The sequence below is a fragment of the Delphinapterus leucas genome, chromosome 1 (assembly GCF_059928025.1).
Source record: "Delphinapterus leucas isolate spDelLeu-1000000601 "Yukka" chromosome 1, BTC_Dleu_Yukka2, whole genome shotgun sequence".
Classification (NCBI taxonomy): Eukaryota; Metazoa; Chordata; class Mammalia; order Artiodactyla; family Monodontidae; genus Delphinapterus; species Delphinapterus leucas.
Window position 1 is genome coordinate 127,886,204 of NC_143129.1, and position 10,414 is coordinate 127,896,617.

Below are 10,414 nucleotides of genomic sequence, written 5' to 3' on the forward strand. Positions count from 1 at the left end.
GTGGTTTTTGCATCTCCTCTATTAATAGGAGATCACAAACTAATGATTACTTCAAAATGTCCTAAAATGAATCATCCTTAAAAAATAACTTTTTTGTTACTGTTTTATGCATACTGCTCTCAAAAACAAGATGTGGGGTAAGCCAGGAAAATGAATAATGTTATATTGATCTGTTATAACCATTTTCTTCCTAGGGAGTAGGACAAATATATTCATAAAAACCACACTCCAAAAGTGTGACAGTACTAGCTATTTCATTCAAAGAACTTGGAGTTTAACATAATGTAAAATGTAAATGATTAGTCAATTCATGTCAGTCTGAAAGGGACAACAAAGTGACATTTCAATTTAAACAGAAACGGCTGCAGCCAACCTTAATCAGATGTTCTAATAAATGAGCTGAAGGACATTATTGCAAACTTCTTAATCCAAAAGAAAACCAATTGCCATGGCTCTTGTTCAAATACCACACAAAACAGTATGGAAATAATCATGAACAGAGTTGAATTGAATATCAATATGTTGCTCTGAGTTACAGATTCTACTCTATTTTTGTTTTCTTTCAAATAGCATTCAATCATTCAAATGTATATAAATACATATTATATATATATCATATATAAATATATTTGAATATATATGATATATATCACTTAATATATGATATATATATCACTTAATACAATACAATAACTACTTGTAGAACCCTTACTAAGGGCAAGGTGTATAGTATATTTTGATGAGTGACGTATACTGAAAGAGGAATTCATCATGTATTCATTTATTCATTGACCAAATATTTATTTATTTATTTATTTATTTATTTATTTTTGGTACACGGCCCTCTCACTGTTGTGGCCTCTCCCGTTGCGGAGCACAGACTCTGGACGCGCAGGCTCAGCGGCCATGGCTCACGGGCCCAGCCGCTCCGCGACATGTGGGATCTTCCCGGACTGGGGAACGAACCTGTGTCCCCTGCATCGGCAGGCGGACTCTCAACCACTGCACCACCAGGGAAGCCCGGACCAAATATTTATTGAACTACTATTTTCTATTAGGTTCTGTTCTAGATAGTGGGGATTTATTTTCAAGAAAAAAACGACCATGTAACTGCCCTTGGGAAGGAAGACAGATATTAATCTAATAATCTCACTATCAGAGAAAAATTGACGATTCTTCTAAGTGGTGTGAAGGAGAGATATGCCGTATGTAAGTGAGGGGGTCTTCTAGTCAGAAAGGTCAGGACAATCTTCCTTGACAAAGTTCTATTTTAGTTGAAATTTGAAGGATGAGTTGTACTTAAGTTAAAGGGAGAATAGGAGAGCATCTAGGAAAAAAGAAATAGCATGTGTAAATTACTAGTAATTGGAGAAATCATGGTGATCACTATGAACCAAAATGAGGCCTGAGTGATTGAAGTGAAGAAAGCCTAGCGTGGGAAGATCCCAAAGGGAAAGGATTGAAGAATTTTAATCAAGAGTGGAGAATTTGGAGGAGAGGGTCTCGAAAGACAATTTCAGATTCTGATTTTTTAAATCTCTCTCTAGCTACGGTGTGGAAAATAGACTGGCTAAGACTCAGAGTAGTAGATCTAGCCCAGGTGAGAAATCCGAGGCAGAGATGAGCATTGATGGTGATTACCCCTCTGAGTGTGGTTGAGATTTCCTGTGAAGAGAATATTAAGTGAGAGAGGAGAAGGTTTTGGATTGAACCTTGAGGAACTCTAAATCTAATGGCTAGGTAAAGGAGGGTGAGACGACCAACGAGACAGGGAAGGAGCAGCCAGAGGGTTACGAGAAAACTAGGAGAAATCATGTCATGGAAATGAAGGGAAGGAAAGTGTTTTAAGACAGAGGTTAATTGGCTCAAATACTACAAAGATATGAAATAAGTACTTTAAACATATCCATTATCTTTATCAACATGAAATCATTAGTCACACTGGTGAAAATTACTTCATGGAATCATGATGATTGAAGGCATGTTAGCATGAGTAGGGCAGTGAGTTGGAACAAAAGAAATCACGACCTTGGGTATAGTTCACTATCTGACCTTCTGGCTATAAAGGAAAGAAGAGAGATAAGCCTGTAACTGGAGAGGAAGGAAAGGAAGAATAAAGCTTGGATTTGGGTTTTTCTTTGTTTGTTTAACTAATTAAATAAATTTGACTATGTTTAAGATCTCTGGGGCAATGAGAAGAAGTTGAATGTATGAGAGAAAGGATAGAATTATCAGAGAAGGATAAAGTACTTGTGACTATAGGAGTAGATGGGATGTACAGCCAGGTGGGGAGATTTTCTTCAGACTGGCACACGAACAATTCTTTACTAGTAAAATGGAATGCATGTAGGTGGATCAGGGAGACTGTCTGGTGGCTTCTACTTTTTTTTCCACAGAGCAGAATAAGGCACAGGGAAGATGTATTGATTCATTCAAAGTTGGGCTTAAAATAAAGAAATGAGCTCTAGGGGGTATGAATAATATTAAGAGTGCCATGAAGTTCAAGTTAAAAAACAGAAAGGAGAGTTGTAAAGATTGATGCAAAGTAGAGGGGTCAGGAAAAGGAAGAAAGGAAGTGACTATATTGCTGAATAGTTGTAGTGAGAGTATGTGAATAAGTACTCTGAAAGGAGAAAGATAACAAGAAGCTTACAGTTTGTAAACAGAAATTTGTCCTAAGAAATAAGGCAATACTTCCAGAGTTCAAGGAAGGAAAAAAATCTGCAAAAGTTAGTGCAGCACTTATGGAGTTGAAAGATTAGACATATGGTACTTTGTTTTGTTTTATTTTTTAAATTTTAATTTATTTTTTTATACAGCAGGTTCTTGTTAGTTATCTATTTTATACATATTAGTGTATATATGTCAACCCAATAGCCTAATTCATCCCACCACCACCCCCAGCCCCGATTTCTCCCCTTGGTGTCCATATGTTTGTTCTCTACATCTGTGTCTCTATTTCTGCCTTGCAAACTGGTTCATCTGTACCATTTTTCTAGATTCCACATATATGCGTTAATATATGATATTAGTTTTTCTCTTTCTGACTTACTTCATTCTGTATGACAGTCTCTAGGTCCATCCACAACTCTACAAATGACCCAGTTTCATTCCTTTTTATGGCTGGGTGATATTCCATTGTATATATGTACCACATCTTCTTTATCCATTTGTCTGTCAGTGGGCATTTAGGTTGCTTCCATGACCTGGCTATTGTAAATAGTGCTACAATGAACATTGGGGTGCATGTGTCTTTTTGAATTATGGTTTTCTCTGGGTATATGCCCAGGAGTGGGATCGCTGGGTCATATGGTAATTCTATTTTTAGTTTTTTAAGGAACCTCCATACTGCTCTCCATAGTGGCTGTATCAGTTTACATTCCCACCAACAGTGAAAGAGGGTTCCCTTTTCTCCACACCCTCTCCAGCACTAATTGTTTGTAGACTTTCTGATGATGCCCATTCTAACTGGTGTGAGATGATACCTCATTGTAGTTTTGATTTGCACTTCTCTAATAATTAGTGATGTTGAGCAGCTTTTCATGTGCCTCTTGGCCATCTCTCTTCTTTGGAGAAATGTCTATTTAGGTCTTCTGCCCACTTTCTGATTGGGTTGTTTGTGTTTTTTTTAATACTGAGCTGCATGAGCTGTTTATATATTTTGGAGATTAGTCCTTTTGGACAAATGGTGCTTTAATAGGTGGCAATAATGCTTGAGATAAGGGTTAGGGTGAGTTGTTGGAGGTCAGGAAAATTCCAGTGAAGGGAGGCCCAGGAATGAAGGAACAATGACATATTTTCGTATAGAATGATGATCAGTTCAATTTAGCTAAAGCAGAGGACATACGAAGGGAGCAGTAAAATAAAGTTTGGAAAGGTAGGTTGAGACGCAGATTGGGGAGGGCTTTCAAAAAAGCTAGGAAGTCAATGTAAATATTTCATTATAAAAGCTCCCATTGGGGCTTCCCTGGTGGCTCAGTGGTTGAGAGTCTGCCTGCCGATGCAGGGGACACGGGTTCGTGCCCCTGTCCGGGAGGATCCCACGTGCCATGGAGCGGCTGGGCCCGTGGACCATGGCCGCTGGGCCTGCGCGTCGGGAGCCTGTGCTCTGCAACAGAAGAGGCCACAATGGTGAGAGGCCCGCGTACCGCAACATAAAAATAAATAAATTAATTAATTAATTAAAAAAAAAGCTTCCATTGTAGAAAGCAAAGGCAGCAGAGATTTCCAAACATATGTGAACAACAAGTAGATCAAAACTAAAATGTATCTAGCCAGATATTTTCTGGATTAAAAATGGCCATCTGCGGGTCTGCCAATGAAAATATGATCAAGTGCCACAATAAAAATATCAACACAGCTACACTTTGCTTCATTAAACACTGAGAGCATTGACAAGTGAACCAAAATATTGGCCTTTTCCATATGGCATGCTGTGTAATTTATGAAGCAAAAATCTGAAATTTGATCTTTAATGTAAAATCATATATATGAGGCATCTTCTAGTTTTAATAATTTTTGTTATAAATCACAGAATGAGGGGCTGCTTTTGAAATAGAAAACTGATGTCTTCAAAGTAAATTTAACCGTGGATATTCTAAAAGTCCTGGATCAGTGATTCTATTTCTCCTTTTCACATCTAGAAGATGTTGAAAATATTTTTGTTAGGACCTGCCCCTTCTGGCTCCTGGGCTAGAAAAGAGAGTTGACGCCGGCCGCAGTGAGGAGTCCTGGGAGGCACTGGCTGCTCAGCGCTTCCAAGGAGTGCCTGCCGCTGGTGGCCTTTTTGCAGATGTATTGCTGTCACTGAACACTGACCCATTGGAAAGCTCTAGAGAAGCTCAGCCATCAGTATGTCCAAGTACAAACTGATTATGTTAAGACATGGAGAGGGTGCTTGGGATAAAGAGAACCGTTTTTGTAGCTGGGTGGATCAAAAACTTAACAGTGAAAGAATGGAAGAAGCTCAGAACTGTGGGCAGCAACTCAAAGCGCTAAACTTTGAGTTTGGTCCTGTGTTCATATCCATCCTGAACCGGTCCATCCTCACAGCCTGGCTGATCCTGGAAGAGCTGGGGCAGGAGCGGGTTTCTGTGGAAAGCTCCTGGCATCTCGATGAGTGTCACTATGGAGCCTTGATCGGTCTCAACAGGGAGCAAATTGCTTTGAATCATGGCAAGGAACAAGTGAGGCTGTGGAGAAAGAGCTACAATGTGACCTCACCACCCATAGAGGAGTCCCATCCTTACTACCATGAAATCTACAACGACTGGAGGTACAAAGTGTGCGCCATTCCTTTGGATCAGCTGCCACGATCTGAGAGCTTAAAGGATGTTCTGGAGAGACTCCTTCCTTATCGGAACGAAAGGATTGCTCCTGAAGTATTAAGTGGTAAAACCATTCTGATGTCTGCTCATGGAAATAGCAGCCAGGCACTCCTGAAACATCTGGAAGGTATCTCAGATGAAGACATTATCAACATTACTTGTCCTACTGGAGTCCCCATTCTCCTGGAACTGGATGAGAGCCTGCATGCTGTTGGACCTCACCAGTTCCTGGGCAACCAAGAGGCTATCCAAGCAGCCATTAAGAAAGTAGAGGATCAAGGAAAAGTGAAATGCAATGACAAATAAAATCTTTCCCACGTGCTGGCTAGGAATAGCTACAGAAGGAGTGATATGCAGTATGTTATGGGTGCTGATCTCCCTCCCCCTCCCCCCCACCACTGATTTTTCCAGATCTAGGCTGTGGGGTGGAGTTTGCATAAGTAACTAGGTAAGTTATGTTGGCTCAGATAAAGGCGTTAGGATGCCTTGAGTACTAATGTCATAAGCCTTATGCTTTAGCCCCTACCGGCCCGTTTGAATTAGTCACTAAGTTAGTCACCAGTGGGGCTTAATCAATGTCTTGAGTTTTGTTTCCGAGATGGGAGAGCAACAAGTGAAGTTCAAGTTCAAGGTATTCCTCATTCAATAAATCAGTATAGAGTGATCACTGACAGGCACTACTTACTCCAATAAGTAGTTCATGTTTATATTTATACTGAGACTTTCTATGATGATAATAAAGGACATTAGATAACACACTATACTTAAGTATTTATTACTAGTCTTTTCCTCTAGGGAAAGAGATGCTTTGATAGGTTAAGATCAGAGGCCCATTAAATGGGAGAGTCACTGATGGATTCCTCCAAGACAACCAACAGCAAACACCAAGGCCCTTTGCCTCATGACATTTGGTGGAATTCCTCTCTGGCTGCTAGAATTAGCAGCATATGGACAGCTATAGCTGTTCATGTTCTCTTTTTGTTTTGTTTTTGTTTTTTAAACTTTAATCTTGGGGTCTTTAAAATTAATTTAAAAATAAGCTCTGTGACTGAAAATGGTACCCATTCCAAGTATTTCCATATGATTCATAAATATTAAGTATAGGCTCCTGAATTAGTCTCTGATCTTATCTTCCTATAACACAAAGAGTTGTACTCATTTCAACACATAGACATGCCTAATTCTCTAAAAATTGAAGGTCGGGTCAGCAGGAAGGTAGAATATAGTGGGTGTAATTTTATTCACTTGAACAGGGGAAATGGTATGTTCACATTTGTCACATACATTTGTTCTTTACCTGTTGAGGGCAAAACATTATGGTACATAGTCTATAGTATTCAGGGTAGGCCACAGACAGAATTGACTGCTTATCAGTCTTGATATAGGATGCTTTTAGATGCTAGAGACAGGTAAGTCATCATTTCTTTAAGCTACTGCCTTATTTCAAAGCAAGTGACATATATTTCAATGATAAAATCATGTAAACAATTTACAACTATAATAGCTGTTACAGATATCACCAGTTTTTCACAGTTTTCCATTGGTGGGTTGGTTTATTTGTATCCATTTTATAGTAAAACTGTCATTAGAAGGAAACTAATTCTAAAACCCTTGCTATTGCTTGGTCTCCATTGATCCTTAAATCAAGACTTAGAGCATCAGCTGATGAAGATGGCTGAAAAGAAGAAATGAACCTGGTTTGCTCACAGCTGGTCGCATCTGTGATGCATAAGGACATGGAATGTGGATGCTTGACTTTCCTGACCAACTGCTGGCTTCTCTGTGGTAGTCCTTCTTTTCACAGTCCTGTTGCCTAACCAAATAACACTCTTTATAATTCAGAGATCAGGGCCAAGAATACAACTACCAGATCTTCCTAGAATTCCAAACCTATGGCTAAGCTTCAACTCAGATCATTTTTGAACAGCATCATCTCTGGTATTGGTATCTGAATTTTCCAGCCCAAGAGGTGACCATGTCTTAACACAGCTCAAGATCCTAGAGTTGGATTCTTCCCTTGTCCCACATCTAGATATCCACCTCCAGAGGACACCTGGCAGCATGATGTGCTCCTGCACACAAAGTTGTGCTCACACCCAGTCACTTTGGAATATTACAGACTTCCTAAGAGAGAGAGAATTTTTGCTGACACTTTCTGGTAAAATTTGGTTTTATTGTTTTTGAGATCTTGGCTGAAATAAATGAAGAGATATTTATGAAAAAAAAAGAAAAAAAATTTGTTGAACCCAAGTTCCTGTGCACAGTGAGGCCAGAGTTTGGGGCAGAGAAAGGTTTATTGCAAGGGCCAAGCAAGGAGAGTGGGTGGCTCATGCTCAAAAGACCAGGACTCCCAATGACTTTCAGACAAGGGTTTTTAAAGACACAGTTAGGGGAGAGGATCTTAGGATACATGATGAGGTCCTGGACCTTCTGATTGGTTGGTGGTGAGGTTCAGGGATCATGTTTCCAGAAACTCAACATTCTGGTTCCAACCAGTCCAGGGTCTAGTGCTTGTGGTCAGCATGTACTCACCATCCTCCACCTGAGTGGGGATCTTAGTTTCTATAGAACAACTCAAAGATATGCATCAGACTGTTATCTGCATCCCTTCAGGAGGAACTAGGAATCGTGTGACTCTATTGTCCTAATCATTAACTATTTGAATCTGCTCTTTGGAACTCTGGGAAAGCCTGGGAGACTAAAGCACTCCTTTTTTTTTTTTTTTGCTACAAACAAGAAACCAGGGACATGGAGAGGCTTTTGTACCCAAGAGGGACCCACAGGGTCCTGCACAGTTTCAATATGAAATGGTGAAGAGGCTAAAAATAATTCCAAAGTCTTTCAGATTTTGTCCTTAATCTGGATGTAAGGAGAGAAAAAGATGTAAGTTGCAAGTGAGAGCAGGAAACTGCTACTTTTGTTTTCTCTGGCAAAATGCTTCTGGAAAAAGAAATTGAAACCAAGATTAAAATGAGCCCTTGATAATCCCAATTTGACCATTTCTGATAGGTTACAGAAGATGAATTGGCAGAGTAAATGGAAGCCATGGTTTTGTCTTGTTTTGTTTTGTTTTTTTCTATGTATCCAGAGAAAGCCATTTTATCTCAGGTTTAGGAAGACGTTGAAGGTCATTCCTCTGCTCTTATCATATGATAATGAAGGTAAATCTACATTCCATTCCCTTTCATCTGAAATAGGTTCTCTTTAAATAGGCATTTAAACATGACCATGCTGTAATATCATTAAAAAGAAATCCATTTCCTTTTTATGATCAATGTATTATTTATAGAGATATCCCAATATACACTAAAGCGTAGGACATTAACTTTTGTGAAATGTAGAATCCATGATCAAATTTATCTTTGCATTGTTTTTGCATAAAATATTTACTTAGTAAATTAAAATATGTAAAACTATTTGGAATGTAAAACCTACTTAACAGAAGAAACTTCCTTCTAGCAGCTTAGAATGATCATGTTCATTTACTTATCAACAGAAAAAGTGCTTAATTCAAATGGTCTGTATACATGCAGTGAAGTAAGTCTGAAGTACCTTAAATTAGCAACACTAATCTCTTAACAATGCTCTAGAGTTTACACATTTTGTGAATTCACTTTGGCTTTACTTCCAAATTAAATTATTTGGTTCAGTTTTACTGTATCCTACAGTAAGAAAAAAACTTTTATTCACTAAAATTGATTTCAAAATTCTGTTATTCTCTTGACACTGCTTGTAAAATGACAGCTTTGAAATTATCATTCCAGATGAAGTAATACTCAGTGATGATCTTAATTTAATAATTGTACAAACAAAGCCTATTAAATAAATGCTTGAGATCATTTTATTCCTTTGAACAGCACACAAATTTAATAGATTGAAAATCAAAGCTGGAGTTTAATGAAGGAAGCCATTTAGATGTAAACACTAGCTTGATACTGATGTCTGGAGATCTGAGCAGTCTATAATGCAAAGCCAAGAAAACTCTGAAAACCACATGGTTGTCAGTGGTCTGGAGGAACTAAAATAGTACAGAAACTTGACAAAGAACCCTGCTGCCCAGAGCTGTCAGTGGAGAAAACGGGAAACCACCTTATCTTACAGCACTACCAAACCTCTCAAACATGTCCTCATGTTGACCAGTTATCTCTGACAGATAGAAGGAGAAAGAATGCAAAATCTCATTGCCAATTTCACAAAGATATAACTATTCAGAAAATGATTAATAATCTGAACTCATTTAATCACTGGGCATGTTTACTTCTGAATAGACCAAGGAATTATGTTCACATCTTCAGCATATGGAAGTTCCTGTCAGAATAAAGCAATTACAACACTACACTTTTTAAAAGCCTGCTTTGGGCTACTAAAAAAAAAAAAAAAAATAGTTGACAGAGAAAGAGGCATTAAAAACTCAACATACTGAGATAACTTTGAAAATTTATTTAATCTAAAACAAAATGTTGAAAGAAATTATCTACTTTGCATTTTAGATACTCTCGAAAAATTCAGTCATTTAAAATGTCATGAGCATAAGAAATTCTTGCTTTAAAATATTTGTCAATTATTTTCCACTTTGTTTCTTTTTTTGGCTTCCGGAGTTGCATTGCTTTGTAAAACCCAGTTCTACTTTGAATGCTGCAGAAGACCCCTTCTGATCAACAAACAGGAGGTGAAGTGGGGGAAAGACTTAAGTCAGAAAATTGTGGAAGAGACATTTCTGTATGTAACGCTGAGAGATTAAGATCATTAGAACACATACATACAAATTATATCAGTCACTTATGCAGAGCACAGCCTTTATATTGTCTTATGTATATGAGTATATACATTTTTTCTTAAATTATCTTGAAGACTAATGCATACACACAACACATACACATGTTGAAAGTGGGATTCCAATGATGTTCTTGATTAAAATATAAATTTATTCTATACTATAATTAGGATATTTTACTTTTCAACACAGGGCCTTACTTGACCAACCAGGCAACTAATGCTAGAAAGAAAGTCTCAGAGTTCTTGGTTATTACAGAGAGATAGAGCATTTGCTTAAAATGAAATGGGAAGGTTGAAGGTGTTTGAGGAAG

General features: G+C 38.1%; 1 pseudogene; it reads left to right on the forward strand.

Moving 5' to 3' along the window:
* Nucleotides 1-4,406: 4,406 nt before the first annotated feature.
* LOC111178314 (bisphosphoglycerate mutase pseudogene) lies at nucleotides 4,407-6,323 on the forward strand (annotated as a pseudogene).
* Nucleotides 6,324-10,414: the final 4,091 nt, after the last annotated feature.